This window comes from Ahaetulla prasina, chromosome 4, assembly GCF_028640845.1.
Source record: "Ahaetulla prasina isolate Xishuangbanna chromosome 4, ASM2864084v1, whole genome shotgun sequence".
NCBI lineage: Eukaryota > Metazoa > Chordata > Lepidosauria > Squamata > Colubridae > Ahaetulla > Ahaetulla prasina.
This window is the reverse complement of record NC_080542.1, coordinates 47,846,571-47,864,447: the sequence shown is the minus strand read 5'-3', so window position 1 is coordinate 47,864,447 and position 17,877 is coordinate 47,846,571. Positions and strand designations below refer to the sequence as shown.

Sequence of the window (17,877 nt, the reverse complement as noted above, 5' to 3'; positions counted from 1 at the left end):
GTGCATTCCATCAGCCAAGGACCCAAGGTAGGGGTGGGGTGGTGGTGGTTGTGATTAAAGAAAGTCTGGAGCCGAGGGAGTCCACTTTTCCTCAGATAGCTGGCTGTGAATCCCTCCTTGTGAAGTGGGGCCACCGGAATCAGATGGGGCTGTTGATCACGTACCTGGCTCCTTGCTGCGTGACTACAGCCCTACCTGAACTGCTAGAGGTGCTTGCTGGCGTGGCGGTTGAGATCCCCAGACTACTGGTCTTGGGGGATTTCAACCTGCCATCTGCCGGCTTGTCGTCGACGGTGGTTCAGGAGTTCCAGGCCTCCATGACGGCCTTGGACCTGATTCAAATAACTGATGGCTCTGGTCAGTGGGTAAATGATCTGGATTTAGGAGATTTAGTGAAAGAACCGGTGTCATGGTCAGATCATTTTCTTCTTCGCCTAGACTTTCAGACCGCCGCTCACCACCACAGGGAGACGGAGCCAATGCGTTGGTTCCGTCCCAGGCGCCTGATGGACCCGGAGAGGTTCCTGACGGAGCTTGGGCCGCTTCCTGAGGATCTTACCCACGGCACGACTGAAGAACTGGTTGCGGCCTGGGAACGGGCCGCGGCTGGGGCTTTGGACCGTGTCGCGCCTTTGCGGCCTCTGACCCGGCGTAGATCTCAATTGGCTCCCTGGTTTTCCGAGGAGCTGAGAGAGATGAAACGCCGGAGAAGACGCCTAGAGAGTATTTGGAGGTCTAGCCGTTCCGAGGCTGATCGGACACTAGTGAGGTCCTTTACTAGGACCTACCTAGTGGCAATGAAGGAGGCAAAGCGTTCCTACGTTTCCACCCTCATTGCATCGGCAGATAACCGCCCGGCCGCCCTGTTTCGGGTGACCCGTTCCCTCCTCCATCAAGAGGGACGGGATGACCCCTTACAGGGACGAGCTGAGGAGTTTAACGGTTATCTATACGATAAAATCGTTCAACTTCGGGATAGTTTGGACCAAGATTGCGAGGATCCAGCTGAGATGACAGAGACACGTCTTGTTGAGGTTATTTGGGATGAGTTCGATTCTGTGGCTCCCGAGGACATGGACAGGTTGCTGGGGAGGTTACATGCAACTACATGTTTACTGGACCCGTGCCCTTCCTGGTTAGTGCTGGCTGCTCAGGAAGTGACACGAGGCTGGCTCCAGGGGATTATAAATGCTTCTTTGATGGAAGGGGTTTTCCCTGCCGCCTTGAAGGAGGCGGTGGTGAGACCTCTCCTCAAGAAGCCTTCCCTGGACCCAGCTATTTTGGGTAATTATCGTCCAGTCTCCAACCTTCGCTTTGTGGCGAAGGTTGTAGAGAGTGTGGTTGCATGGCAGCTCCCCCGGCACCTGGAGGAAACTGTCTATCTAGACCCGTTCCAGTCCGGCTTCCGACCCGGTTATTGCACGGGGACGGCTTTGGTCGCGTTGGTTGGTGACCTCTGAGGCCAGGGACAGGGTTGCTCCTCTGCCTTGGTCCTATTAGATCTCTCAGCGGCTTTCGATACCATCGACCATGGTATCCTGCTGCGCCGGTTGGAGGATTGGGAGTGGGGGCACCGTTATCGGTGGTTCTCCTCCTATCTCTCTGACCGGTCGCAGACGGTGTTGACAGGGGGCAGAGGTCGTCCTCGAGGCGCCTCACTTGTGGGTGCCTCAGGGGTTGATTCTCACGCCTACCCTGTTCAACATCTATATGAAGCCGCTGGGTGAGGTCATCAGTGGTTTCGGGGTGAGTTATCATCTGTACGCTGATGATACTCAGCTGTATTTTTCCACCCCGGACCACCCCAACGGCGGTCAAGTGCTGTCCCGTGCCTGGAGGCCGTACGGGTCTGGATGGGGAGAAACAGACTCAGGCTCAATCCCTCCAAGACGGAGTGGCTGTGGATTCCGGCACCCCGGTACAGTCAGCTGCATCCGCAGCTGACTGTTGGGGGCGAGTTAGTGGCCCCAAAGGAGGTGGTTCGCAACTTGGGCGTCCTCCTGGATGGACGGCTGTCTTTTGATGAACACCTGGCGGCCGTCGCCAGGAGGGCCTTTCACCAGGTTCGCCTGGTTCGCCAGTTGCGTCCCTTCCTTGACCGGGATGCCTTATGCACGGTCACTCACACTCTGGTTACGTCTAGGGTGGATTATTGCAATGCTCTCTACATGGGGCTGCCCTTGAGGTGCACCCAGAGGCTGCAGTTAGTCCAGAATGCGGCTGCGCGAGTAGTAACGGGAGCCGCTCGTGGCTCCCACGTGACATCGCTGCTCCGTAGCTTGCACTGGCTTCCTGTGGTCTTTCGGGTGCGCTTCAAGATTTTGGTAACTATCTTTAAAGCGCTCCATGGCTTAGGACCCGGGTACTTATGAGACCGCCTGCTGTTACCCTTTGCCTCCCATCGACCCGTACGCTGTCACAGAGAGGGTCTCCTCAGGGTGCCGTCCGCCAAACAGTGTCGGCTGGCGGCCCCCAGGAGTAGGGCTTTCTCTGTGGGGGCAGTGACGCTCTGGAACGAACTTCCCCCCGGCCTGCGTCAAGTGCCTGATCTTCGGACCTTCCGTCGTGAGCTCAAAACACATTTATTCATTAAAGCGGGACTGGCATAATTAGTGATGTATTTTAATTGGGTTTTAATATTTTTAACTTAAATTTTAATAATCAGCCTTTAAAATTTGCTCTTTTTAAATGTTGTTTTAAATTGTATATATCTTTGTTTTTATTCTGGCTGTACACCGCCCTGAGTCCTTTGGGAGAAGGGCGGTATAAAAATTTAATAAATAAATAAATAAAATATACTAATATAGTTTAAAATCATCCTGTCAGCATCCTAAAATGATAATTTTAACATTTTCTTACTGAAGTTCTCTCTTATTTGTTTTTTCCTGGCAGCAGAGTTTCTTTGGAAACTCATTAACTCAGTTCATTATAAAAAATACACCTTGAAACAATAGTATCTTATGAAGATTTACTGTAAAACTCAAGTTGCTTTCTTTTATAGATACATCAATAAAAGCCTTCTTATTAATGTACCTATATTGGTGTTATAGCTTAGTATATGCTACATGTTTCTCTTTCCTTTATTTTGTATGCTGATTGCAAACAGCTAGTGTGTTTCTTCTTTTTTCCCCCTCTATCCAATTATTAACTGTCTTCCTCTTAATTGCTTTCCCTCCATATTCTTCCAGTTTCATGAGTCCCTTCCTTATAGGAAGCATCCAGTTAATCTTTTATTTACTTTAATAGAGTGCAAGCAGAAACTAAACATTCAGAAAGAGAGTAGTCCAGAGACACTGTTATGGTATTGAACTAGTTGTTTTCTAGAAATCAATGAAAGTAGTTCATAATTATCCAGATCCATATGAAAAGGTCAGAGCATGTCTGAAATACCCTAGCAATTCAGAGGATTAATTTCTGAATAACCAGTGGATTAACTCCAGGAACAGTCAGTTCAGTGTGATCCAGAGGAAAAAAAAGAACATGTTTTCCTTAATATTATTGAGTTTTCTACATAATCATATATTATTTCATCGCAGCCACCTATTTTATAATGGCCTACCTTGAAGATCCTTCAGTTTTTAGACATACTATAATTTCTAGAAAGTTATCCATCCAATCATGCTTCCTCAAAGTGAGGATCAGGATTGGTACCACATATTGAAGTGGTCAACCATCTTCAAATTACATACTAACATCACCATTCCAAGTAAGATAGATAGCCTCTTCACTGCTTAAAGAAGAGAATCTGTTTAATTCCAGGAATGCAACTGTGAAATGATTGTCCACCTGCATGAGAAGCAGCCTTGTGAAATCCTGTTTATAATCCATAGACACATTTTTCACAAGTCAAGAATTCTTTCTATAGTCAGAAACTGGTAAAGTGGGGAAGATATATATACAAGGGATTAACTAAAAAGTATAGAGGGGAGGTTGCTATGTAATATTAGTCTGATAAAACTGAGAAGTTTACCTCAATTTCATATTTCATGGATTGGGTATGAAATAAAAATATTATTACTAAAATCAGACTGGATTTAGAAAGGAAGGATCAACACTATATCATTTTGCGGTTCTTTACCACCTGGCAAAAAAGTACTCTGCACCCCATCAAGGTTTCCTTTTTGGTTTTAAATTAGCTTTTGATTTAATACCAAAGAAGAAACTGTGTAACAGTCTGAAAAGTGAAAAGCTGTTTGTGTTTATCCAGTCACTCTATTTCAAGACTTCTCTGAAAATTAGATGTGCCCCGTGAGGATATCTATATAAGCAGTTCCAGCATGTATTAAATGAAGTTGTATTTTAATCCTATTACTCTTCAATTTATGTCTAAATCCAAGAATTTAAGTACTCACTGTTCCAGCCCACCATCCATCCAGTCATGCATGTATACCAATGATGTACTTATCATTGTTGGCATGTATTACTGGCATGTATACCAGTAATGTATACCAATGATGTACTTATTATGTCTATTTCATAGGTGGAAATAGGCAAAACAGTTAGAGCATTAGCTTTTTTCTACAGAGTACAAAAAGTATTAACAAATTATTAAAAAACCAAAGTCATTGTTTTTGCCAGACTGTATCATAAATTCTACGGATGCGAAATAAATGGAATTCCAATGGAACAGATGCACACCTTTAAGTACCTTGGTGTGCAATTTCATACTTCCTTACACTGGAATGATTTTTTTTTTACTGCACAACTATTGCAAGATTTTACCATTCAAAGGTCTTATGTTCCTGCAGCCTGCAAGGTCTTCCAAGAGAATCCCATCGTTTCTCTATGGCTCCCAAATTTGTTCCCCTGCAAAACTCAATATTATCGAAACAATTCAAAATATGTTTATTGAACCGATTTTGATAGTTTCAAATATTAACTAGAAACAGGCATAGTTTCAATGGTACCAGGGCATGCTTTCTTCTTAATTTCTGACTAAAGTAAATTTTATTCCGTATAAGTTTGGCCCCTTTAATATTTAGAGATCATTTTAAATATTCAAGGCTTTAAAAGCTCTAGATAAAATTTGGTTGCTGGAATTCTTTATGGAAAGTCTATGTACATTAGACTTTGATAATGTTAAAACTCCCTTAGGCAACGAATCTGAGATACAAATCTCCAAACAGGCCTAAGTAATGTATCACACCCCAATATTTATTATTTGCTTCCAAAAGGGTCCTTTCCAGCCATGTGTTTATCATCCTTTCTGATTTTAAAATTTCATAAAGCTAGCATTTTAGCAAAGTATAATGCTTTTAGAAGTCCTTGGGTGTTTTAAGGGTATTCTTGTGCATCTTTGATTATGTTCATGTGGTAATTAGTTCAATAGAATCTCTAGACCATCTCTAGATTGTTACTTATATAACTCTAGACAGGTCCTTATATATCCTATTTCAAAGAAATTTCCAGGTAGAAAGTGTGATTTAATACTCTTACTCCCAGACGACTTGAAAATATCCTCTCACGTTGCCCAGTTCTATGTTACCATTTATATGATATGTCATAACATTATTTAGGATTAGAACTTTTTATAATAGTATAAAGTAAAATAAATATGGATTTATTTTAGTGTCTGTATTTTCAATTATTATTAGACTCTATTTTGCATATTGTTTTTCTTATAAACACATACATATACAATATATAGAAGGATATAGTACTTTTTAAATTCAATATCCTGAATAATAAATTCAAATTTATTTATTACAGCCCTGAATAATAAATGTATTATTTACTATTCAGGGCTGTAATAAATAAATTTGAATTTGAGCATCTCGTGGGTTTAATAGAGCTTGTGAGACATCCTGGCTGTTGTTCACATGAGGAGATATTTGTGGGTTCGTGATGGCTGGACCACAAGGCTTTATGCCAGAATTACTTGCCAGTTTTCTATATAATATGTTGGAGAAGTTCTTTTTTTTTTAAAGTTGACTAGCTCAGGCCAATACATCAACAGTTCTGCCTACTCTGCCAGCTGCTTCATTTTTTCATCTTCCTAGACAGCAGCTATGGCTACAGAATTGTTTTATCTCTGAGAAAGCTTCCAAAAATGGCAATATTCTTCCGGCTGGGCCCCGAGACACAGTTCAGTGAAGATATGTAAGAATTAATAGAGACATCTCCTGCTTCTTGCCAAAAACCAGACCCTTCGAATGCAAAACCTATTAGCCAAGCAATTTCCTAACATGTTGCTTTAATTTAACAAATGACATTTTTCCTTTCATTGTGTCCTCTATCTTCCTGTCTAGTTTCAGACTTGGACTCTTCCTTGTTTCCATATTTTTTCCTAATAAAATCATTCCAGTGAAAAATACTATTGCCAACATTTGAAAGGAAGAATGAGCGGACGAACCGGGGTTTCTGCTCTCCTTTTCATTTTACAACGCACATGTTCTCACAGAATTAAAAACAAAAACAATATTAGAATATGGAAATAACAATGGGATAATTTAATTTACAAAATCCTAGTCTAAATTCTGAGAACAAATGTTCTGCAAAATCTGGTTTCTGAGGAAAGCCTATTAAAATGATAAACAACTGGAAATTACCTCTTTTTCCAAAGGCCATGCTCATGCTAGGACAAAGACCACAGAAAAATATATTCTCCCCTGGAAAGCTTTCCAACTGCAATTGATGTGAGCAGACTAAGTAGTAAGAACAAGATCAGACAATGAATTCTGGATTTCATGAGCTATCTGGGAACACTCAATTTCCTTGCAAGCATGTTCCTCGGTGGCAGACAAGAAACGGGCTATTTAGCTCTGAATAGCTTTGTTTGCAATGTTCAATTGCACAAAAGTGTTTCCAGATGATAATTTTCCTGTGTAATTGTCTGCTCTTGCTCACAGGATTTTACAGAGGAAGTTGACCATGTTGTTTTTCCATGTGTAATTCTCCTGTAGTTCCCTGGGATGCCTTCCATTTTCTTTTACCATTTAAAAAAAACATTAAAAAGGAAATAATGCAATGATATTAGGAGCCTTTTGTCTGGAAATATCCAAAGCATGTTCTGTTGCATTCTCAATTTATGCAGAGCCGTAGTGAAGTCCCACAATGTACTTTGTGGCTAAGATATGCAGAAATTCATCTGATATGTTAAGGCATTTTTGCAATTGAGACCTAAAAATATAAAGGAAACAGCAGTCTAATGTTTGAAAAACTTTACAAAATAATGAGATAGCAATTGTAGAAGTGCTTGAACCACTAATCTCAGAAGACTTCCTCAGAAGTGCTCTTAGTGTGTTTCTCTATAGGATATTCTAGCATTTATGGTTTTATTTTTCTTTGTCAATCAATCAGTATGTTTACTGTTTTGACCACCAGTCATAACAATATCTCCCCTATGTAAAAATAACATATTTATAGCTGGAATTAAGTTTCCTAAAAAATAAACATATTTGCTAATAATTCTGCAGAAAGACACGATGGTTGGATTCACAGATCATGCTAAACTGAAATGTGGTTTGCTTGATTTGGAATTAAGGTGCTATGTGAATCCAATTACTAAGATTTATAAACAAAGTTCTATCGTAGTGTGAAGTTTAGACTCGTATACAGTAATTGTGGTTTTGTTAAATATATGTACAAACTATGGCAATATTTTTATTAAAGTAAAATACAAATTAAAAAAGAAACTAAAGAAAATTTGTAAAATAAAAATAAAATTAAAACATGTGGAGAGGAAAAAAAGGAAAGGGAAAAATATAAAGAAATATATATATATAAAGAAACAACTTCTCCCTTCAGTCATTCACAAATGATTTCAGTAACTTATTACCTTTCAGACAAAGTTGTCTTCATCCCATATCTTGTCTTTTATCTATTAACAAACAAACCCTCATCAATTAATCTTAATCACCAAAAGTCCATTGAAAGAAACACACATACACATAAACACACATATACATGCATATATATCACAAACATACATATACACATCTCTAAATCAATTTCATATTCCTTTATTTTACACAGTAACTTATCATTTTCTCTGGAACAAGAGAAAATTTATTCTTTCCATATCTTATCTCATATCTAGAAATAAATCTTTAAAACTTCACTCAAACTTAATCAAGAAAAATTGCATTAGAACTATTAGAAACAACAGATTGAACTATCAATCTTTAATAGCCCTTCAAATAGTATCCCACAAGTTAATTTTTTATCATGTCCTCTTCATCTCCTCTTAGAAACTCCTTTGCATGATTAACCATTTCTTTTAATTTCAACACCACAGCTTATCACTTTCTCTAAAAATACAACAAAAAATCTCTTCTTCTCATATCTTGTCTATAAACAAATCTTTAAAGTCACCGTTAAGACTGGCTCATTAAATGCTACTAGGAAAAAATTAATAATGATTGAATAAGACTATTTTATATTCCTCCTTTTTGCCTTTCAGCATGTTGATATTTATTCCTTTTAAGAATGTCCCAAAAGCTAATTTGTTTTTCATTTTTTTCTTTATCTACTCCCAGGAATCCCTTCATTAAGTATAACGCATCACTTTTGTTAGTGCAAAATAAAAAAGATGTACAAGTAAATCTTCTGTGTTGAAATCTACAAATCCAAGTCACTCATTTTTAAATCCATATCCAAAACAGCCTGATTCTCAGTTGTATCCTCTTCTATTTCCTCTTTATAACCCATTTTACAGTAGCATATGATATTAAGACAGGGGTGTCAAACTCAATTTCATTAAGGGCCGCATCAGGATTGTGTTTGACTTTGGGCAGCCAGGGTGGGCAAGGTCAGTGGGACACCACTTGTGTTGGGGTTGCCTGTGGTGGCCCAAGCGCTTTGCCAATGAAAATGGGCTCCCGAGCTCCATTTTAGGCTGCGACGGCTTCCTGCAACCTTCTGCCAGTGACAAAGGAACCAGGGAGAGCCACCCACAGCCATCACAAGCTCCAGTTTTGGCTGTGACTGTCTCCTGCAACCCTCTGCCAGCAAAAATGGAGCTGGCAGAGGCACCGCAGGCTGGTCCTTTGCTGTTGTTTCCAGGGTGGCCCCGTGGGCCAGATCTAAGCACCCCGTGGGCCAGATCCAGCCCCTGAGCCTTGGGTTTGACACCCCGTCTTAAGAGAAAGTTCTGAGTACAGTGTTCCCAAATATCTTTGAATTTTTCCAGAGTCAAGATATTTTTCCATTCTCCATTCTGTATTAATAGCTTTCTTCTCCTTTATTGCACTCTTTAGTTCTTTCTGGTTGCCTCTAGTAATCAGCCTTCAAGTCTCCTCTGATCATGTTTTTTTCTAATCCACATTTTCCAATGGAAATATTTTCTTATTCTTAGATTTAAAAACTTTATATATATAAAATATGCCACAGAAAGCATAATTACTTTCAAAATCTTATCTTCAGTACATGTGACTCCTTAGTCTATTTGCAACTTCCCAAAATCAATGTTCTAATCAATCTTTTGCTGTTTATTTCTGAGTATTTTTTCTTTAAGTCCTTAAACTTACATGGAGCTTCTTTCACTGAGGCTTGAAGGACAATCATAGTATAATGAAACTTGTCCTTTTGAGGGTTCTTCATGTGTATAAACCACTTAACAAGCCATTTCCAGAAGTGATTAAGAGAGGAAATGAGTAAACCTAGTCCTAGTGTCTATTTGAAGGCTCCAAACTGCCACTCAGGTGAGATGACTTTCTCTCAGTTCCCGAAGCTCTGAAATTTTGTTGAAAACCGGAGAAGCAATTACAGCTTTGAAAACAGCAGAGCCAACAGCCATCACAAAAAGGGAATTGATAAATGGAATCAGCTCTCTGAAATCCTCTCCAGATCAAGGTGAGAACTAAGATTGCTCACAAGTGCTCCTTACAGCACTTCCCCACAAAAAGACCAGTAAACAGTGATATGAATAGATGCAAGAGCTCAGAAACTGGAAAAATTGTTTTAGTAGTATTTGGCTACTATTTGCCATGATGAACAATCTAGAATAAAATACAGTAATCCAGTTAATACTTTTGTGAATGGAATCATTTAAATGTATTTTTATTTATCAAATTTAGAGACCATCCATTTGACTCATAAACTTCAAATGCTGAAATCGCATAAATATCTTTGTGGATACATTTATACAAAAAATAAAATTTTATCTCTTGTGTGGGAAGAAAAGCTGATACAGTACAATTACAATTAAGATAAACTTGGCTATACATTAAAAAGGCTCTGGATTAAATCTTACATCATCTGTCACATTTCCAGAGTTCTGTCCAGAAGTCCAATTCTGATAGCAATCAGTCAGAAAAGCACTGTGGCATTATTTCCACTTTTCCTCTTTAATGGAGCTCTTTTCATGAGAAAAAAAAGACTGAAGAATTGGTGAAAAAAACACATAGAAAGATTTAAAGAGAAAGGCAAGATCATTCTTATGATCTACCACATATAATTCTGTATAGAAGATACTATGATTACAGATAATCCTCAATTCACAACCCTTCATTCAATGACTGTTTGAAATTATAGTGGCACTAACAATGGACTTATGAACAATGTCTAAAATTACAGCCATTGCAGCACCCCATGGTCACATAGTCAAAATTCAGGTGCTTGGCAGTATTCCCTTTTGTAACTTGTGACTGCAGAGGTGTTGCGATGCCCCTCAACTGCCTATCTTCCTTGATCATTTCTTTTTCTAGCCATGCAACCCATTCTCATGATCTTTTGGAAAACTTCTGGTTTTCCCCAGATTTTAGAGAAATGGGGCTCCTGCCATTCTCCAAATAGTGCACTTATTCTTGTGAGACCTGGGGAAAACCCATAACTTTTCTGAAGGACTATGAGAATAAGATCCACAGTTCAGAGAAGGAATGGGATGCACAGCTTGAAGAAAAAAAATGGGAAATGTGGCTTGGCAAACACCATGAGAGGATAGTAGTCACCAAAGTGCAGCAGAGTTGGTGAGCCACAGAGCAGTGGGGTAACTATGGCTTTGCATAAAGGCGTTGGCATGAATGTGAAGCTTGAGAGAGCATTTCTCAGTGGGGTTAGGAATGAAGTAGAGGCCTACAGGCAGTGGCAACTGATTGAAACTCAGTCCCTGCCTAGGCACTGAGTCATTGTACAGGGCAACCAAAAGGACATAGATCAGGGGAGGATAGTTAGATGGGGAGAGTTGCAGTGTCCCTGTAGTCATAAGCACTGATGAGTTGAGTGAGGTGGCTGAGGCTGAGGGCAGAGCAGCTTTGTGCCATATTGCTTGACTGACTAAAGCTTCAATTGACAGATATGGCTTTGCACCACACTGCACTCCCCAATGGGCCTTCACTGGGCCTCCCAAGATTTTCCCATCCCCTTGAGGCAATCCAGGAGTTGAGTGAGGTGGCTGAGGCTGAGGGCAGAGCAGCTTTGTGCCATATTGCTTGACTGCCTAAAGCTTCGATTGACAGATATGGCTTTGCAACACACTGCACTCCAGGAATCCCTCAGTTTGTGATTCTTGGTCAACAACAGCAGATGGAAATGCTATGAAGGTTAAGTGGTGAGGTTAGATGACACTAACTTTATGACTGCATTTTTTTTTAAAAAAACTCTTTTTTGAAGTAAACAGTAGAAGGGGGGTTAGAACATTGATTTTGAAAAGTTGCAAATCAACTAAGGGTCCAGATGGATATGAAATAAGATTTTGAATTTTTTCTGTGGGGAAGTCCTTTAAAATATATACCATAAGGTGGGACACTGAAGGTTCGACACTAAAGGGAATCTGAAGGAATTGAAGATTAGGATTAAAAGCGAAGAACACTTAAATTTGACTCACTAATACAGAATGGAGCAAAATACTTTAACATTGGAAATATTGAAGAATATTTTTGAACAATGAAAAACAGTTTTACTAGAAAAGACTGAGCTTGATCTGAAAGTGAATTTAATATATATATATATATAACTGGTTGATACTTTAGTAATTAAAAGAGATATATAAAGAACAAACCAAAGAATGATCTGAATAATTTTTTTATATTGGATTTACAAAAGAGACTTCTTAAAATTTTGTGAGAAGGAATAAAGAAAAAATGAAAAGAAATCAAGTTTTAGAATATTATTTGAAGGGATTAAAAATTAAAATTATTAAAAGTAAAAGGAAGGAATACAGTGTTGGTTTATTTGATCAAGGTTAAATTAAGTAGTGTATATTATTATCTCTAGTGGATTTTTACTGATCATGAATGAACAATGAGGTTTTAAGGATTTATTTATAGAAAAGAAATGTCAGAAATAAATATCACTTTTTGTACTTTAAGAAAAGCTGTTGCTAAAATTGTTTACATCGATGAAATGAAGAAATCATTATTTATGCATTTGTTTTCTTTTTCTTTACTATAGTCTTATTTTTTTCTTTCCTATTTTGCTTTTGTGCAGTTTTTTCTTTTTATTCTTTTAGTTTGAATTCATTGTTATGCTTTCAATCATAATGTTTAATAAAATTTATATTAAAAAGAAAAGAAACAACACACTAGGTTGCAACCACTCCTACCTATTGCAAATGTCATTTTTCCTGTCAGGAGACCATAAACACAGTTTTAAAAAAAGGATCTTTGTAAATATGTCCATAATTTATGTAAAATGTGTATTTAATATATTCTTTAATAGAATTCTTCAGGAGCAATATTTGGTCCATGGCCAGAATTCTCGTTCTTTATCCTAAAGTTATTTTCATCTTAAACTTGACTCCTGATGCTTTATGGACATATCCATGTAGTTTTCTTGACAATAGTATAGATTTGAATTCCCACTGCTCTCTTCTGAGATCTATTGCAATTCCCTAGCCTATGGCCAAACAATCCTTGGAGACCACTCATTATAATAGCTTTTGAACCTATCTGGTGAACCCTTTCCCTTAGTTTTAAAATACTGCTGTGCCCTTTAAGAAGGGACAAGCAGTCGATATCCTGATATAGGTCGTCCTCAACTTACAACCACAATTGAGCCCGAAATTTCTGTTGCTATGCAAGACAGTTGTTTAGTGAATTTTGCCCCATTTTATGGCCTTTCTGGCCGCAATTGTTAAGCGAATCACTTGCAGTTGTTATGTTAGTGACATGTTGTTAAGTTCATCTGGCTTCCCCATTGACTTTGCTTGTCAGAAGATTACAAAAGTTGTTCACATGACCCTGGGACTCTGCAACTGTCATAATTGTGAGTCAGTTGCCCAAGCACCTGAATTTTGAAGAAGGGAATGCTATAACTGTCATAATTGTGAAAAATGGTCATGTTATTTTTTTTAGTGCCATTGTAAATTCGAACAGTCACTAAATGAACTGTTGTAAGTCAAGGCCTACCTATTCTCAGGTAGAGTAAAAGAATAACCTTTTCTGAGTGAAGGAATGCCAAGTGGTTGCCCAACCTTTGCTGAACAGTCACAGACATAGCTAGGATGCAGTTCATACTCAGTTCACACTCACAGCCATTGTCTACATGAACGTATGAGGAAAGATAAAAGTAAACTCTGCCTCCACCCATCGCCTAGCAGCAATTTTGATCAGGATGCTGCAGTTTTTCCTGGAGGGATCAGTGAGGGCAAAGAAGGAACGTCCCCACCTCATTCTTCGTGCTTTGAGCTCCCTCAGTTCCTAATGCTCAAGTGAAATCTATAAAATGTACCAAGATGATTATTTCTTTAAAAACTAAATATGGTGATTCAAAACCTATTTTAGTGTAAGTCTTATTTTTTTTGGAAAAATGTCATTCAAAATCTGAATGATCTTTTCTTTTTTCCTATAGAACCACACAAATATCTCTAAGTCTCAGGATGATGCTGAATTTCCTTTCCATGTCCTCCGCTTTTCTGCTTTCCTTTCCATAGTATCTGCCTTGCTACATTCTAGTGCTTATTCCTTTTTTGGTCTTATGTTCTCTCCCTTGTGTGCTGGAGGAAATGATAAGTCTTTGGGAGAGACATTTTTTTTGTTTCCAGCCAGCTTGTTGGAATGGTGACTAAGCACTGCTGTATACAGGTTTAGGGAATTTTGCCTCCCAAAAAAGCAAAATTTCCTGGCAGTTTTTCAGAGGTTAATAGGATGCAGCAAGTCAGTACAGTTTATTAAAGGCTGCCAAAAAGGGGGGGGGGAAGTTACAACATACTTATGATCCCTTTTTGGAGAGTTTTGCCTTTATAACTAGAGCACAGAGACACATGTGACGGTACAGGTAGAATTTTGCATTTGAATACCTTTCAGCCAATCCTGAATTTCACTTTTTTATTTTATACCTGCAGAAATGGCCATTTTTAATCTCAAAATCAAATTTGGTTTTAATCAAATTAATGTGTGAATTATTTTCTAATACTGGCTTTTCCAGTATTATTATTATTATGGTAAGTATTATGGTAAGAAAACTGGAAAGAAGAATTTTAAACCATTCCAAAAGAATCTATGCTCATGAGCTCAAAATTGATGATAGTTGGAAATTCTTCCTATAAAGATTGTTTATCTATTTCAAAACGGGCCATGAAGATACACAAAGTCTGCTTAGTTCTCATTTCCCTGATCTTGCTTTACAGTGTAGATTGGACAATGATATTTTCCAGATACGTTGGAACTACAACCCTTATTATTCTCTGTCCTACATTCAGAATGGTAGTCCTTGACTTACATCTGATTATTCAACAACTGTTTGGAATTACAATGACCTTGGAAAAAGGTGCTTTATAGCGCATAAAACATTTTTGGCCATTGTGATTGTATGATTCACTTAATGAACACCTGCTTTCTAGCGAATCTAAATTGTGTGGCACAGCTGTTCCCCCCCTCGCTGTTCTACTTACCTTCTTAAGCCTCTTTTTTCCGCTCAAAGTGCACATTTGGCACGCACTGTGCATGTGCATGCGCATGCACACAGTGTCTGGTGCAAACTGTGCATGCATGTGCGCAGCATGCATTTGGCACACACTACGCATGCGCGCACCGCAAACCAGTGGCAAACCTTGAGGATTTCACCACTGGTCCAGTCACCTAGACGCCTTGATTTATAACAAGTCATGACTTTCGACTAACATTCCAGTTCCAACTGCAATCATAAATTAAGGATTATCTGGTTATATCCATTTGTGTCAGAAGCACTGTTTAAGATTAGCTGAAAGATTAACCGGTGACATCACCATTACCTGGGGGATGCCTGTGGTGGATCCTTTCATGTCCCTGTCAAGGAGCCGAAATTAGCGACAGGAGCGCGCTCTGCCATGTAACAGCACTTGGTTCTTAAATATGGGCTTGCTAATCTCCAGCCCAGCAACCTAACCACATGAACCACTGTGCTCCTTATCAGGTGAGAGAAGTTGTTTTAGAACCCGATGCACAAATGAATATAATTATTATGATACAAATATTTCCAACCTATCTCTAAATTTCTATTCCAAATGTTCTTAATTAAAGAAATTCTCTTAATTAAGTTGAAATTAAGTTGGTTGCCTTTTCATCCTAGTGTAAATTATTGAGGCTGAATGTCTAGTACAGAAAATGATCCTTTGAAAATTAGAACAGTATTCACTTAGCAATAACATATTCATCATTTATAGGCAATTCAGTTTCAAATTCATTCTTATAATATTCAGAACCAAAAGTTCTTTTTATCTTCTTTAAATCTTTCTAATAATAGTACCTAAGAAAAGCATTGACATATTTCTTATGGTCAGATCTTCTCCTGATTTTTTTTAATCTCTCATGAAAATATTAATATGTTATCATAAAATAACTATTTATATTTAATTTTCACTTCTCTTCTATAATATGCTTCCTGTAATGAACCATTTTTTGGATTTATATCTTTTCCATTTTCTCAATACAGCATGTCTAACAAAGTGATCTTTAGAAACTACATTAACTTTAGTGTACCACAAATAATTCTGCCACCCAAATGTCAAATTGTCTCTTTCTAACTTCAATAATCTTTTATTTCTCAGCATCATCCAATCTCTCATATAGATTAAACAACAAATCAGATATAGCTAAATTTCCTGTTCCATTAGCATGTTGCAACACCTTAAATCTACCTCATTTTTAAAAAACTTCTATATATTTTTTCTTTTTGCCATTATTTAAATGGTATATTAATTGTCAAAACAGATATTGTCTGAAACAAAAATAACATTCTAGGTAGAATATTGTTTTAATCACAGAAATTTTTCCCAATAATGACAATTCTAATTTTTCCTTTCTTAATGTAACATTTTAAACTTCATTTCATATTTTAACATATTTTGGAATAAGATATCATTTATATTTGTCAAATTAATACCCAAATATTTTACATTTTCTCAGTCTTAAAATCAGTTTCGTTCATCAGTTCTGCTAGATCTTACAACTTTGTATTTTTGCTACCATCTCTTAAAACCCACCTAATGCAACAAATTATTTTAATTTTCTCATTAATAATTCAATCCAGTGGTGAAATCCAATTTTTTTTATTACCAGTTCTGTGGGCGTGGCTTGGTGGGCATGGCAGGGGAAGAATACTGTAGAATCTCCATTCCCACTCCACTCCAGGGGAAGGATACTGCAAAATCTCCATTCCCACCCCACTCCAGGGGAAGGATATTTATTTAATCAAATTTAATCAAATTTATTTAATCAAAGGATATGCAAAATCTCCATTCCCTCCCCACTCCTCGGGGAAGGATATTGCAAAATCTCCATTCCCACCCCACTCTGGGGACAGCCAGAGGTGGTATTTGCTGGTTCTCCGAACTACTCAAAATTTCCGCCACCAGTTCTTTGAACTGGTCAAAATTTCTGCTACCGGTTCTCCAGAACCTGTCAGAACCTGCTGTATTTCACCCCTGATTCAATTCTTTAAAGTATTTCCCAAAACCAGCATTAAATCATCTGTAAAAGCTCTCAACTTGTATTTTTTTATTTTTATAACCATTTTCTTATGCCTTATTGTGCCTTATATTTCTATTTAAAATTTCAAAAATCAAAATAAACAGAAAAGGAAATAATGGACAACCTTGTCTGGTTCCTCTCTCACAAAGTTTTGTCAGATCTCTATTAACAGTTATTTGTGCTTTCTGTGAGGTATAAATTGATTTTACCCATTTTATAAAATTCTTTCCAAATCCATGTCTTCTAAAACTTTAAATAAAAAAGTCCAATTTAAATTGTCAAAACCTTTCTTTGCATCTACAAAAATTAATGCAGCCTTTTTTTCATTATGCTATTCCAAATGTTCTATAATGTCCATCACCTTTCTGGTATTATTTTTAACTATCTTTTAGGTAAAAAAAAAATATAGTGTCAGGGTTCCAAGTATTAATCCCATATCAAGCAAAACTCCGAGGCAGGTGAAGTCCTCAAAGAATAGCTTTTTTGGAAATATCATATTGGCACAGATCTGGTGAATACCGACTCTAAAAGTTCCTGTGGTTTTCATCTACCAGTAATTAAAAGTGAAAGTTTGTCACTTCCCCCCAAACCCTCAGTCACATGTTCCAATCAGCATAAAGTCCAGTTGCTAGATGACCTCAGTCTCCTCCTTCTGAACACGTGCGGGAATGTCCTTGGTTCCCAAGGGAAAGCATTTTGTTTCGGCTATAGCACCCCAACTATCTCTATTCCCCCCTCCCTATCCCTCAGCTCCAGTATGTGTCAGCACTGAAGCAGGAAAATAAAAAATGGTCTCAATTCAGCCAACCTCAGGGTTGACATACACATTGATCTTCATTAATAAATTCTTCAGAATTATTTACAATCTGTCTGCTTAAGACATTGTAATTCACCATTCAATAGTGATATTGGTCTATAATTTCTTGTTGAAAGTTAAATCTGCCCCAATTAGGTTCCTTCCTTCCTTCCTTCCTTCCTTCCAGTGTATCTGTGTGCTGCTTATCTCACAGTTCAAGGCAGCTCTCGGCAATTAAGAACAATCAAAAAAATC

At 38.0% G+C, this 17,877-nt stretch overlaps 1 protein-coding gene across 3 annotated transcripts in view; it reads left to right on the top strand.

Moving 5' to 3' along the window:
* The window catches only part of ITGB3 (integrin subunit beta 3), a 91,855-nt gene that overhangs the window by 31,285 nt on the left and 42,693 nt on the right, over positions 1 to 17,877 (top strand). The gene's annotated exons all lie outside the window — the stretch shown is intronic.